Source organism: Phyllostomus discolor, chromosome 1 (genome assembly GCF_004126475.2).
Source record: "Phyllostomus discolor isolate MPI-MPIP mPhyDis1 chromosome 1, mPhyDis1.pri.v3, whole genome shotgun sequence".
Lineage (NCBI taxonomy): Eukaryota > Metazoa > Chordata > Mammalia > Chiroptera > Phyllostomidae > Phyllostomus > Phyllostomus discolor.
This window is the reverse complement of record NC_040903.2, coordinates 205472035-205488344: the sequence shown is the minus strand read 5'-3', so window position 1 is coordinate 205488344 and position 16310 is coordinate 205472035. Positions and strand designations below refer to the sequence as shown.

General features: G+C 36.9%; 1 long non-coding RNA gene across 1 annotated transcript in view; it reads right to left on the bottom strand.

Annotated features, from left to right (window-relative positions):
• Positions 1–660: 660 nt before the first annotated feature.
• LOC118497681 overlaps positions 661–16310 on the bottom strand; it is a 94359-nt gene continuing 78709 nt past the window's right edge. The window contains exon 3 of the long non-coding RNA XR_004900202.1: positions 661–862. This is a non-coding gene — a long non-coding RNA (uncharacterized LOC118497681). The remainder of the gene's footprint in view (positions 863–16310) is intronic.

Sequence of the window (16310 nt, the reverse complement as noted above, 5' to 3'; positions counted from 1 at the left end):
TGAATTATTTACTCACACACACATACCATACTCAAAAAATAGCCTCTTGGGACGCCTTGGACCACTTTCGCCTCATCTTAAGAGACATGTAGTCTGTATGTAGAAATTAATCTCATTTAATTGCTAGAATTGAAGGGTTCATGGAGTGAGAGGATTAAAGGAGGATTGGTAGGTACACTTTCATACAGAACTAGAGTAATGGGCATATTTTGTACAAAAATAACAATTAATCTAATAAGAGTGAAAAAGGTTGCAGACAAGAAAAGTAGAATAAAGGTATAGAACCTTGAGAGACATTCCAATACAGTGATGCAGCAAAGACATATATGTAAAGTAGGGAAATATCTAGTATTCTATTTATTCTGTTATTCTCAGAAGTATCTCTCAACCACATGTATTTTATAACTGAGTCATACATTTCAAATATAATATTAAAATATAATTCTATTGTAGTGTCCTCTCCATGACAGAAAAGAAATAACTCTCAGTTGTTTATTGTAAAGGCCATTTGTTAGCGTACTGACGGTCCTGATTTGTTTGGGTTCAAAATGTTTTAATGTTTTATTAAAATAATCTGGTACTTTTTGTATTTAAGAATAAGCAAACAGTATACTCAGATAACAATTATTTTAAATAATCTATTTGAAATTTACAAACACATCTTATTGAATAAAAAATCAAAATATAATACAATTAAAATGCTAAAAATAAGAACATGAATAAAATTCACTGTATACTCATTTCTTCAATGGTCACAACCATTGCTCTTGCGTAGATTCTGTCTTCACAGCTGCAGATAAGTAGGGCTATCAACTAAAGGACTCATTTCTTTATGTGAACCATGCTACTTGGGAATATGTGTCTGCCAAGAAATTTCATTATCTCTGTAAATCTCACGTTTTAGAATTCAGTGTTCTGATGTAAAACATTCTCATCACACTTGTGTAGGAAAAGAGTCTAATGAAATACCTACTGAGCAGATTACTTAAAAGCCACATCTTCCTTGGACATGGTGGTACCTAAGGGTTTCTTGAAATACATCTTTTAGTGCAGGTAATATTCACCAGTAACAGTATAGACACGAAGTTAGTATCCTGCAATTTGATTGTGGGAATTTTTGATAAGTTTGCCTGAGATCCCTACCTTAGAGATAGCTGAACTGGCCCCAAAGTGCAGGAACTCCTAAAATCAAAGGTGCTGGCTGTTGCTTTCCAGGACACATTGCTGGATTAAAGCAGGATGAGCTCAAGCAAGGCTCAGTGAGAGGATCCTGAAGTATGTTGAATAAAGAAGAAAACTGAGCTCATAACCCAGGCACAGTACAACACCTTAAGGGGCCACAGTGGAGAAAAGTAATGCTGACACCTTGGGAACGTGAAGAGAGTAAGGGGAGAGAGGGTTGATTCAGAGCTATGTCTGTGGATTCCACAGCGAGTGAACAGTACTCTAGACCTGGTACCACCAAAGGGTGGACAAGGTCCATGAGACAAGGCATTGATTCTTCGTGACAGTGAGAAAGAGTGGGGATGGATCTACTCTCTGCTTTGCTGCCTGCCTGGCCTCAGAAGTAGCTCTGACCAAGTAAACACCCAGAGCTCTTGAACAGTTAAAGGAAGTACAGAGCAAAAAAAGGTGGCAGTTAGATGTTTCTGCTTATAAGGTATAGAGATGCTTTGGCAATTACTTAGAAAAAAACTGTGTTATGACATTCCTATCTTGAATTTATGGAGCAATTTGTGAAAGTAAGCAAAAGTATAATAAGTGGGTGGATTTGATCACATGGATTTTGAACCATTTTAATCATTTTCCAGAGGCAGCAAAGAATTTATTAAAAATTTAAGTGATTTGTTTAGTATCATAAGTGACAAAATAGATCAGTGCTTTTTCTTCTCTCCTAAGCTATCTCAAGTATTATAATAATAATAAAAAAAAAACAAGTTTTTCCAGAGGGAAGGAACACATGGGTATAAAGTAAACTTGATGAATGAATAATTTTCCCCCAAGTCTTATTAGTACAAATAAAGTATTACCTTTCACAAAGTACATGAGGTAATTTTCTTGAAATCTACTGCTCCGTCCCATGCATAAATATGCATATATCACTTAAAGTAAATAAGTCTAATCTGAAAATGTAGAATTATATAATAGATACTTACTCACTGAATATTTACTGCAGATTTATGTATATCAAGGATTACTGGATTATTTAATTTATCGTTAGCTTCAAAGAAGATTTTTTAAAAGATTTTATTTATTTCATTTTAGACAGAGGGGATGGGAGGGAGAAAGAGAGGGAAAGAAACAGCAATGTGCAGTTGCCTCTCTTGTGCCCTCCACTGGGGACCTGGTCCACAATCCAGGCATGTGCCCCGACTGGGAATTGAACCTGTGACCCCTTTGGTTTACAGGTCAGTGCCCAGTCTACTGAACCACACCAGCCAGGGCCAAAGGAGATTTTTTTTTTTGCCTTATAAAACTATTTACTTCAAGATCTTAGAAAAAAGACTCAATCAATGCATTTAAATTTGGATTTGTTATATAATGATCCAATTTATTCTCAAAATTTCATGATTATGACTGGTCTATTAGGCAAGGTACCAACGTTCACTTGAGTGTTATTTTAAATCCATCTAATAAGAGAGGGATCATTGCAAATGCTGCCTGTTCTTGCATAAATAACATTCCTTGCAACATTTTAGAATTTTTCTCAAAGTATTTCTATGCATTACCTATCATAGATATTAAAGTATTTCTCTGAAACACATTTTGTAGGAGTATTGGTGAACTCAGAGCATGATGATTCATGTTACTGACTGTTTAATCATTTACCAGAAGCCAATTACTCTAAATCAATAAATATAGTAATTGGGCGATTCATTGGAATGATACTTAGGCAAGTACAATAGTTAAAAAGAGTGCCTTACCAATATTCACCACTTCAGAGTGAGTGACAGGATTGTACGTTTTAATTTTAACTTACTTCCTGTAAGAGAACACTTTAAAAAGAAAGCATACAAGATAATTTGATGTGTAGTAAGTACGCCTCTTTACCAAGAAATATTTAGTGTGTATAGAGTTATAATTAAATGAAATAGTCAACATTTTTTATTCCATCCCAAAACCAGGCTCAGTTGAACATACTTACAGGGATATCTAGGTATGTGTTTCATTTACTTCAAGCTTGTGCTCCTAACAATATTGCTGGCTCAAAAGGCATAGTCTGAGAAGAATAGAAATTGCTGTTAGTTTTTAAGAAATTATACAGGTTTGACCTATCTTGATGGACTAAAGGGATGGTGATGAAAACTGTAATCTTAATAAATCTCCCACAGCTAGAGGTTTAAAACTCATACTGTTTCAAATTAGTGAGGACAGCAATATTTATTTGCTGCTGAATTCCAGTCAGCATGGCATTTCAGCAGGAAACACTTTATAAGACTTAAACTTATGAGTAGCAAAGTTGAAAACTCATGTTTTTTTTTTTAAAAAAGGAACAGAAACTAAATACACTCAGTGATTCATTCTAAATCAAAAAGGAAATGAGCCAGACTTTATCATTTCCTTTTCTTTGTCTTTCCTCACTACCATTGACTTCTATTACAAATAATAGCTAAGAATTTTGGCTTTAACATCATACTTTATAATGTTCGAGAGCTTTGAAATGCATCATCTCACGGGGCGAACATAGGATTTGTTACAAAAATAAATAAATACGATTCTCAACTTACAGAAAAGGTAACAGGTAATATATCCAGTTGTCCAATATTATATCTAATGTTCAAATACGGGGTGTGACAAGAAGCTATGTCAGATGAAGTTGTCAGATGATTGGGCCTCTGTCAACAGCTCATTTTGGTAGTGAACATGGAATCTACCATAAGGTCAATTAGACGTCATGATTGTGTGGTGAGAAGGAGGGGTACAGACAGCACGGCTACACAGAATGTGGTGAGAAGGAAAACCCTTAAGCAACCTCTTCTCATGCATTCACCTTCCACTTTTATTTCCGTACCAAGACAGAAAAACACTTGGTTTTTCTCCAGTCTCAGTGGCTTCTTGTCTTGGACACTTTTCTTCAGGATCACTTTCTTATCCATTTGGGGAGTACCCCCCACATCAATATTTTGGAGTTTTCCCAACTATTCTTAGATCCTTTGTACCTTTAGTCAATCCCATGGGTTTTAACATCATCATCCCAATGCAGGTGACTCTTAAATCCACAGCCACATCCCGATCCTTCCCCTCATCTGCAGTTCACACAGAGCTGCAAATCCATGATATATCTGAAACTTAATGTGTCAATACTGAACTCATGATTTCATTATCCAAAATTATTCTTCCCTTCCTAAGTAAATAGCACTGCCATTTACCATGTTGCTCTGAAAACAACCTGTAGAAATATCCTTGACTTGTTTTTCTCTCATACCCCATAACTAAATGACAAGCACACTGTTGACTTTACATTGAGTATCTGTCTCCATGGCTCACTCCCTTTATGATTATTTCACATTACAAACCACCGTCAGCTGGACAATTATAGTCCCTCCTGCCTGGTTTCCCCACTTCCACCTTCTGACTTGCTACAGTCTGAGGTTCACACGGTGACCAGAGCAATCCTGTCAATGTATAAATCATGCTAAGCCAACATTTTGTCAAAACTCTTCATTACTGTACTATTTAATTAGAGCAAAACACAGGAGCTGTGTATGGTCTGACTGCTGGCTACTTTCCAAATGTCATTCCCAACAGCTCCCTCACTTACTGAGCTGACATCCTTGTTCATCATAAATATGCCAAGCATAGGGCTATCTCAGGGCATTTGTACTTGCTCTCCCCACTGCCTAGAATGTGCTTCATTCATAGAGCTTCATGGATTCCTTGCTTATTTGTTCATTTATTTATTGCCTCTCTTACATCCTTGAAGGAAAGTTCTACCAGTGCAGGGTTTTTTTTCTGTGTTGTTTGCTGTCCAACCTCTAGAACTTAGATCAGTGCCTAGCTGGGGGCTGGCTGAAGGCAGAAAGGCCGAAGGGCAGGACATGAGAATGGAAAAAATGATGGAAGGAAGGAATGCTGGAAGACAGGAAGGGACGGACGGAAAGGGGAGTAAATGAGTACAAGTTTGTCCTGAAGTTATACAAGGGACTTCAAAGCAAACTCCAGGAAAATAAAAATCGAGGCCCAAACATCTAATGGAGCTTAATTGTAGAAGCAGTTGAAAGTGGACCGTTCAAACAATTAGCTAGACTAATTGGATCTGTTAGAGGGTAAGACGGTGCCATCAGGACTAATTTTTTATAAGTAGAGAGAAGAGAAGCATCTTGGAGACGTTTTCCACTGGCACTCTATTTGAAACAGAGGACTGCTGAGGAATTCAAAGATCCTATCTCAAAAAATAAGACCATAATAAAAATGCCAATAATAGCAACTATTGTTTAGGACTTCAATAGCCACTATTGAAGATGGGCTAACTAATTAATTCACTTGCAATCTCACAGTTACTGATTGCATACTATGTGCCAAGCTTTTTTACAAGCTTGGTTTTTGATAAAAAAAGATAAATGACCCCAGTCTCATGGACCTTATATTCTATTAGGGAATAAAGATTGTAACATTAAATAGATTAAATAACTAGAACTAATATGTAAGTGCTATGAAAAAAAATCCTGGAACTGTCTCTGACTTAGTTAATGGTAGGGCCAGGATTCAAGTCCTGTCTTTCTCGATTCCCAAAGCAATACTTTTCTCACTAAAGGACTTTTGAAAAGAAAAGAACATCTTCATTCCCCACAGATGCACTCAGTTAAGATATAGGAGGGGTTGTGAGGTAGATAAATATGATCAGAGGTAGGAGTAAAACCCTACAATGACCATACATTTTAGGTCTAATGAAGGGAGTCTTTCATTTGTCACCTCACTATCCATTCCCTCTTAATTGTTCCTTTTATGATACATTAATGCTATTTTCTTGACTATTCTAGGTATTAAAATAAATTTGGTGACTTGAAGTAAGACTCCAAGGATATAAGTATGAGAGCTTTAAGAGGAAAGACTAAATCATCCATGAAACTAGAAACCTTTTTTTGGTTCTAGGTATCATGTGGTTCATTAAAATGAAATGGGTCAGAAGTAATTTTTTTAAAGTTTTGAATATTTATTATTTTTGTTTGTAATGAAGTATATTTCATTGTGAACTTATAAAATTTAGTTTTTTAATTTTAGTAATAGCTCACTAAATTCTGAACAAGTTAACAGTCAGTTCTTGCAGCCAACTTCAGCATACCTCTCTAGCACAGAAGTCCAGCACTCCCCTGAAATTTAAAGCGAGAGATGATCAGGTGCCAAAGGTCTCTTTGTCAGGTAACACTGCCCTTCTTGAAGTTTTCTCCTCCCATTGGCATGGGACAACATACTGCTCTGGGTTTTTTTGTGGCATTTCTGGCATGTCTTCTTCATCTCTTATCTGGATTCCATCTATTGTCCCTTCCCTTCGCATATTTGTGTTCTTAGGATTTTATTCTTAACCTGTATCTCTTGATTATCAGTGATTTCAAAGGTGTTTGATCCTCAGACTTCCCTCTCCTCACAGTCTAACACTATCATTCTACCACATTGGTTACGATATTAATACATGATCTTAAGAGTTTTCTTATTTCCTCACTTCCCATATTGGGCGCTCCATACTATTCTGTTGAATCTACCCCCTAAAACTTATTCCAGACCCTCATAATCACTAACATCACCCACATCGAAGTCACCATCATCTTCTTCTACTACTAGAATAACCTTAACCATCACCCTGTTTCCTTTCATGTCACTTTATAATCTCTTCTTTGTTAAGCAGCCAGAGAGCGCTTAAACTTTTGTAAAGAAAAACCCTTCCTGAAACAGACGTGAAAACTAGCCCTGGTACACAAAAGCTGCTCAAGCCCCAAATCAGATTGGATGAGCAGACTGAATACACAAAATGAGTTATGAATACATGTACAACAAGAATCTGTAGTCAAGTTCACTAGTTATTATTAACTTAAACATGACCTAATCTCTCTGATTCTTTTCTGTAAGACCCCACCACTGCTGCAACTCCCACTTTATATTTCATAGCGCTTTTCACCTAACCTACACAATCATGCTGCTCTTCTTTGGGGTCTGATTAACATGTCCAGTGTGTTCACACATTAGGGCCCTTGTACTAGCTCAGGGGTTGGCAAAATTTCGTTCTTAGAGCCAAGTCCAGCCTATCACCTCATTGTGCAAATAAAGTTGTATTGGAACAAAGCAACGCCATTTCTTTTTGTCTTTTTTATGTGGATAATTTTGTGCCACGCAGCAAAGTTATGACGGATGCTGCCTGGCCCATGAAGCCTAAGGCATTTGGTCCTTTACAGAAAAAGTGTGCTAACCCCTGAACTACCTGGTCAGCCTGTCTGAATGCGCTTTCCCCTCATCTTAACATAGATTTCTTCTTACATTATTTCATTCAGATTCCTTGCAAAAAATGCATTTCCCTATAGAGATTTTTCTCAGTAGCCAGTATAAGGCTACTTCCTATCCCATTATCTAAATATAAATCTCTTCATAGAATGTGTAGTTATCTGGCATGTTATTTTTAACATTCTAATTATTCATTTATTTATGTGTAATTGCTTCTTACTAGAATATAAGCTTTCTGACAGAAGAAAGCTCAATTTTCATAACTGCTTATAGTAATGCCTGACACATAGCAGATTCTCAGCACATATTTATTGAACAAACAAATAAATAGAAAAAAAAAAGCCATCTCCCAGGAAATGAGCTTTTTTTAACACAAGAGAATTCTTGTAGTATGTATTAAAGAAGCAAAATGGAAGACAGAATAAATAGTTAAATAAGGAACTGATAAATAACAGGTTCCCAAATTCCAGAAATTTGTAGACATTTGCTGACATGATAAAGTTAGCTATGCTGTTAAATGCAACCTAGAATTTTTGGTCAAAGTTCATTTCAACCTGTCAAAACATGATAAGGTAACAGCAATCGAGTTCTTCGATTAAGGTGAATGTAGAGAATGAGATTGCAACTCCACTACTGACCCAGGTGCCTTGGATTCACAGATGCTGAAAAAATGTCAAAATGACAGTCACATCGTCTTGGTTTTCTCATAGGCTCCGAGCTGTCATGAACTTGAGTCATTTACACTGGTAAACACTAGGATAAATCACTGACTCAAAAGCTGTAGAGGAGTTTCTATAAGGATAACCTGAAAAAGCAACTCTGTTTGCCTCCAAGAATATTTAAAGGTTAAGTCTCACTATGAGCATACTGACCTAGGCAATCATTTATTCATTTATTCATTCATTCTTGGGTGTACATACTAAAGGCTAACAACACAGATTATCCCAATAAATTCCATACTCATCTGACACCATACGTAATCATTAGAATATTATAGACTATATTTCCTATGCTGTACTTTACCTCCCCATGACTATTTTTATAACTACCAATTTGAACTTCTTAATCCTTTACCTTTCTCACCCAACCCTTCAACTCACCTCCCATCTGGCAACCAACAAAATATTCTTTGTATTAGCTCTGGCTGGCGTAGCTCAGTGGATTGAGCACGGGCTGCGAACCAAAGTGTCGCAGGTTCAATTCCCAGTCAGGATACATGCCTGGGTTGCAGGCCATGACCCCCAGTAACCGCACATTGATGTTTCTCTCTCTTTTTCTCCCTCCCTTCCCTCTCTAAAAAATAAATAAATAAAATCTTTTAAAAAATTATAAAAAATATTCTCTGTATCAACAACTGAATCTTAAAAAAATAATAATAAATGAAAAAACAGCAAAGATATAGTCTTCAAAATCAAGGACAAAATGTTGCATTTTCCAAACTCTATAACAACACTTGATGCTTTTAGTGTATGTTCAATGACCAAATATGCTACCTTTTGGTGTTCTGAGTAACAAATCACAGTATGAAAAGCAGAAGAAGACTGAAGCAGGTTCAAGACCAATCAATACAAATGAGTTTTATTTAGACTTTACAATCCAACTGATTTACTGATGGTCAAACGTTTCCAGCAGTGATAGGCATTTCTCTCAAGCCACAGTAGGGGGCACAGCGCACTCTACTTCTCCTGAGGATAAGTATACAGCAAGAACCTTTCATAAACAACAACTGGCTTACTGCTGGCACTGGTTAGGACTGAATGTTTAGGAAACACTAAACAATTATGAGGACTGAGCTGCCCATCATGAATGGAGTGTTGCCTGGTCCAATACACTATAGATATAGTTACAGCAACTGAATCAATCAATATTATATTATATATATTATTGATTGATATATTATTAATATATATACTATATATAATAATATACATGTTATATATATATTATTTATACTTTTAGCTATCGATAAAGTATAAATAATATATATAATAATAATATGTTCCATCAGAGTCTGAAGTACAAATAAGTTACATTAATAATTTCCTCAGACTCTTATGGTTCTAAGACAGGAGAAATTGCCATACTTTTAATCCATATCTAATGTAATCTTGGAGAGTTCCTTATGATAAGTTGACTAATAAAAGAAAAAATATAACTAATAAAAACTAAAGATGATATTCTATTATCTTCCAAAAGGTCTACTCAACTTAATAACCATATACTGTTAAAGAGAAACCAGTGGGAGAATTTAAACAACATAATTAGATATTTCCTCACTTTGAAAAGAGAAATTGCCAGAGATGGTTTCTACTTTGATTCCTACTAGTGAATAATGTTTGTCTGGAAGATCAGTGAAGTGTCAAGAACAAGTTGAAATGCTCATCAAAAGATGTTCTAGGGGAAATGCACATAAGTGGACACCCTGTATTGAGTGTGAGAATCTCGTGTCCTGTTTTAATTTCCTGCAAAAAGTCATCCCAATAGCCATTCACTGTGTAAATGGTGGTTCAGAGAACTCATTCCACTGATGTGTACATCAGTACTTCCTTCACTGCTGCTATCCCCCACACCCACCCCATGCTTACGCTACACGCTTACAAAGTTATATTGGTAGCAAAGGTAAAAACTTGCCATGGGCTCAAAAGCATGTCCTTCTTCTCACCAAGGCTGGGTACTACCATCTCTTAGTGCTAACCTGTTGTGGCAGGCTTCCAAATATGTCAACGTAAACCCAGAGTCTGTGACTGCTACTTTATATGGCAAAAGAGAATTTGAAGGTGTAATTAAATTAAAAATATCGACAGAGGAAAATTATCCAGGATTCTCTAGGTGGTCCATTACCTAACACAGAGACCCAGAAACCAAAAGGTTTTGCTACCTGTGTTCTCAACTTTGGATTCTATTATGATAGAATTTTTAGTGCACAAAAGTAAACTTCTGCAAGAGAAAAAATAATAGTTCTAATGACTTGGAGCTTAAGTTAGCTACCCGACTACCCTAGGGTCCGTGGACCTGAAGGTGGACTGATCCTGATAAAGGGACACACAATTGTATTTGGATACGAGGGAACTCCCTAGGATGCCTTTTAATACTTTGATCACAAGTAGTACATGTCGATTGAAAATGATAGTAACTTAATACCAGGGGAATCAGTAAGGACTCAGAATTTTTCAGAAGTTTTGAATCAATTGATCAGGTAATGACCACAACCAGTAGAGGTGCTGGCTTATAGAAAAGTCAACAGAGAGCAGATAGTGAAGAAGGAAGTAATAGCAACTACAACCCAAGGATCCATTGCAGAAACAAGGAAAACAAAAATACAAATATTTTTTCTTGATTTGTTGTATATATATGGTATTATGTATGTATATGCTACATTAATCAGTGATCTCTACTTTCAAGCAGGTTTTGTTCATTATATTTAAATTTATAATGAAACTTATTATTTAATTATAATTGCATTTGTAACTTTAAAGTATTATTGCAGGTCATTAGGGAAGGTTGTGTTAGAAAAGGAATGGCCATCTCCAAAAATAGACAATATTTGGGGAAAAAGAATGAGCACTTTTTCAGAAAAAATATAAGGATAGTTTCATCATAATAATAGGAGGAGTAATATTGTTATTGGTTTGCAAGTTTAATCTGGTAAAAGGGGATATTTGTGTTAACAAATGGGCAGGCCATACTATGTTATTGTGGGACATACTATGTCATTTGTTATCACTTCAAAATGATATTTGTTTTTCCTTACATTTATCTATTCATCCTTACAATAACACTGGGAAAAAGTACTTAAGGGGAAAGTCAGCAATTTATTTTCCAGTGCTTTTTTCCAGTGTTATTGTAATTATGCTAACAATAATTGGTTCTTGAGCAACGTTTGAAAGATGGACGAAAACAGAATTCCTTATTCTCTGGTTGCAGTTCAGGAAAGATGTAAGACATGTGGAGGCTCATGCAAAGCCTGTGAACTCCCGAACCAAAGCTATAGGAAGCTAAGAACTACAGGGGCAACTCCCCTGGGATTCCTGAGCTTTACAGATGCTTGCCTGCAAGTGCCTGCCAGTTCCCCGAATCTGTGCTACAGGCAGTTGAGGTCATCCTCGGAGTCTTGCCTACAACTCTTGCACTTCCAGTTTTCATGACTCTGTGACTTTAGCTGCATCTTCCTTGGCTTATATTGCCCTGGACATTTCAACATTGTATAAGCTCCTAATTCACTATATTTCTATTTTCAACTTGAAATAATGAGTGATATCTGTTTTCCTGAATGACTCTGGCTGATTCTATAGAGCAATGGGAGGCAAATAATTAAACAGGTGTTTACAATAATCTGTTCTAGAATCTCTGAAAGAAACATTCACAGTCTAAGTGGTAACTGAGAAAGCCCTGTACTGCATTATGAAAGTTCCTCAGTGTAGCCAGAAATATATTATGTGCTCAGTAAATAGTGGTTTAATGAATGACTGGACAATGAATGAATAAACAAATGAGTAAATCTGCAGGTGTGATGTGGAGAAGCAAGGACTGAAACTCAAGGTCAAAATATATATTATAAATTGGCTCACTAACATGCAGTCCAAAGACTTACAAAGGTGCCATGTCGGAGAATCTGAGAACTGTAATTCTCAGATTCCGTTGGAGCTGGGGTTCCAGCTGAGATGTAGGTTCTGCCTATCAGATGCCCTATTTGCTACTTTGCCACTGAACTGCTTACGGGACAGAAGCAGAGCTTGAATCTCATGGTGCAGGCCCAGATCACATCAGAGGCAATGTGCCTCTGGGCCAGCAGCTGTGGCATCAGCTTCCCACGCTGTAGCTCTCCTCGCAGGGCAGAAGCAATGGCTCCCTTAGTGGCCAGATCTCTGGTGTATTCTGAAGAACTTTTGCAAAAAGAGTAGCTTTGAATGTGCTTTGCATCTTCCTCGATAATTCTGTTTTATCTGTATCTTTTTACATATTTCTCTTTGGCTCGAGTAGATGCCACTGTCTCTCATAATCATTTTTATCAATTCATATAATCTCCAAGCAGAGATAATAACATGGAAAAAAGCACCGTATGACAAGAACAGGGTGTACAGAAGGATTTAAATCATCCCGGCAACTGAAGTGCAGACAGTATGTCGGGGAAAAGCAGCACAAAAGGCTGGAGGTCTGGGGGCCAGGCAATGAGTTGCAGGAAGACTACAGAACGGAAATTATGTGATCACTGGACATTTTCATCACACTTTATACTTCCACAGTATATTTTCAAGTACTCCCTTCCTTTTATCTTTAACCAAGTTCATAATGTTTAATACATACAGGCTATTTCTATTGCGTTTATTATGAAAAAAGAAGGACACAAAAATGAGTTCCATTTAAATGACAGGTACTGACTACTTACTTTACACAGGTCATGTATTTCTTTTCAAAGATCCAAATATTGGACCACATCCTTAGGCTTAAATAAAAATCATGGCTGTGGGATCAGTTTCAACACGACTGACTATCAGACATTCATTAATTTATTCAATCAATATCAAATCCGAACATAGGGCCAGGCCACTATGCACCAGGTCTATTGATTTGCAAGATCTCTGTAATAAAAAGCAATGGAAAATTCTTCCCAATTGCCCATCTTGTCCTGTTATGTTACCTCAAGATTTAGTATAGTGCTTGAGGTATAATAGGTCCTCAATATTGGTTGTTAAATGAGTTAATGAAGAGACTTCCCTGACTATTTCCACTCAAGAAAATCAATTTGTCCTTTGAAATTCTGGAGCAATTATTGTTAATGAGGCATCTGTCATTTTATGTAGTATTGCTGTCTAATTTTGCACAGTCCCCGGGACATAGGCAGTGTTTTGTATATATAAAAAAAAATGCTCAATGCGTGGGAATGGTCTGGAAAGCTGGTGGGCTGTCAGATCTAATAGGTCAAGAGGAGAGGGTAAGGGTTGATACAGAGACATTAGCATAAATAGACTTTGGCCCAACGGCTTGCCAAAACTGTAAAGACATAACTACTCACTATTTTTTAAAATGTCCTTTTTTTGCTCAGAAAACCATAATTTTGCCACAAGAGACAAGTCATGTTTGCTAGTATTTGCTTCCTCATGATGGTAACTGTTTAACAAAATCTATATGCTTCATAATCCCATATTATTTGGCATCTTATTAAAGAGTCTCTTATTAGGATGAATTGGCTCACTTAATTATCTGGAGCTTATCACCTTTGACTAAACTGATACAATTATTTTCAAGACCTGCAACGTGAAGACCACTCTAGCACTACCTGGAAAAACTAAACCCAGCTAGACTGAAAACTCCAGAGTAAAATCTTTTGAAATATGAAACCTTCACATTATTTTAGTTTTTCTTCTAAAATTCTGGCATTGAAAATGGTGTAGGTGCCAAAGAGTCTTCTGTAAGTGACAACTTATTAGAATATTTTTCCTTACTCTGCTACATAATATTTTTTAACTTCAGTAGTTGGAAACATTCTCCTACTGAGAGTAAATTGAACTCAACTCTAAAAATTAAAGCACCTGTTCACAATTTATATTAATTATTGGCTTAAAGAGAACATTATGACCAACCTATTTCATTTTCCCTCACCCTTCTTATGAGTCAAACTCTTAATATTGCAGAGGGTTCTGACGTTATTGAGAATAATTCAGGAACAGTATACACAGAGAATATGTTTGAGGCCTAAGGAATGGTTCAGTTCACAGGAAACAGGAGCCACTGCCTCAGCCGATGAGCCACTTCCTGTAATGTAGTGTTACCAACTGAAAGGCAGCCGAGGTATTTATTACATTTTTTTCATTATCAAAGATCACATAGAGAGATTATATGATACTTTCCTCATTTCTGAATATCGTTTATTTTCTAATTTTTCCATGGTTTTATATTTGGAACAACATGATTAATTTCATCTGAAGAAATGCAATTCTACTGGCATTCCAGTCGTCATTCAAAATATAGCATGGACTTTATGGACATGTAATGGGACGTAAGAAATAAACAAAAGCAGATCAATGTATCCTTTTGATCCCTGCTGTCACAGGAAGCAACTGACCCATTCATATTGTTTGGAAAGTAAAGGTACCAGCAAGTATGAGAGGAAAGTCTCTTGTTTCTTGGGGTAATGATCTTCAAGGAATTCAGACTTTCCTTTAAACGACCAATTTTCTCATGAAAAATATATCACAAACAGTGGAGAATCTTTTAACAGATAATCCCACTGGAAATTCGTAGACCAGGCAGTTAAAACAGTGGTTGTCATTGAGTATTCCCATTCCCCCTCCCGTCCTTGAAAGTCTTGCATCTGTACTTATGTTTAAGAATGGACTTGCAGTAACAATTTCATGTCCTTCACTCTCACCAAAATTTTCTTTCTCTACACCAACCAGCTGAGCACCTTCATTAAAAGGATAGATTATCAGTCGAACTCCCTCATGTTCTAACCATCAAATTTAGAAACCTGCTTGTTTCGAAACCAAAATATCCCTTTCTTTTATTACCCTTAAGAAATTGTATCTGTCTCTTTCTAAAATAATCCATCCATCCATTTTCTGGATCCCAGTGTCCACCTGTTTGTCTATTCATCTCCCTATCCATCTACGTACCTATCAATCTGTTATCCGTCTATTCATCTGTCATCATCATCTGTCACCTATTAATGAATATGCTCCCCTTTATCTCTGTTTCTAAAAATATTTTATATATTTATTTTTGAAGAAAGGGGAAGGGAGGGAGAAAGAGAGGGAGAGAAACATCGATGTGTGGTCGCCTTGTGTGCGCCTGCCACTGGGGACCTGGCCCACAACGCAGGACAGTGTCCTGACTGGGAATCGAATGGGCAACCCTTTGGTTCACAGGCTGGCACTCAATCCTCTGTGTTACACCAGCCACGGCTCCTCTTTATCTCTTAATTCTTCCTTTGTGCCTTAGCCCTGCATTTCAAACAGTTTAAAACTTTATTGAACAACTCCTTTGCTCCTCTTTACAGCCAGGCATCCTCTCTCAGTTACAATTTAATGGAGGTTTCTAGAACAGAAAACCCATATAAGAGTGTTTTACCAGATATACATTTATTACTATCTTTTATTATTATTGATTGATTGATTTGAGAGAGAGAGAGAGAGAGAGAGGGAGGGAGAGAGAGAGAAACAATGAGTTTTTGTTCCACTCATTTATGCATTCAGAGGTTGATTCTTGCGTGTGCCCTGACTGGAACGAAACCCACAACCTTGGTGTACAGAGACAATCCTCTAACCAAATAAGCTACCCAGCCAGGGTCTATTGTTATATTTTTAAATGTATTTTTATTGTATTTTTTCCATGACCCTTCATCCCACTTATATCCCCCTCCCTCCCACAATGGCCACACTGCCACGGCCATGAGTCCTTTACCCTCTTCGGTCAAAACCTTACCTCCATAGCTGCCAGCCTGCTATCTGTCTCTACTTTGCTTCTTAATTCAGCTTGTTCATTAGATTCCACATAGTAAAATTGTATGACATTTGGTTTTTTCTTTGAGTGGTTTATTGCACTTAACATAATGTTCTTCATGCTGTTCTAGAGGGTAACATGTTCTTTTTTACAGCAGAGCAGCCTTCCATTGTGTCACACAATGGACACCTGGGCTCCTTCCATAACTTGGTGATTGTAAACGGCGCTGCAGTGAACACAGGGGTGCTTATATTCCTTTGACTTAGTGCTTCAGGTTTCTTTGGATAAATTCCCAGAAGTGGAACCTATTAATGTCCTTTGTAATGAAATCTAAAAACTGATGATCCAGGACTAGTATTACAGTTCAGTGAACTTGTCAAGGAACCAGGTTCTTCTAATTGACTGCAGTGACATAACAGGATGTAACCCTCATCAGG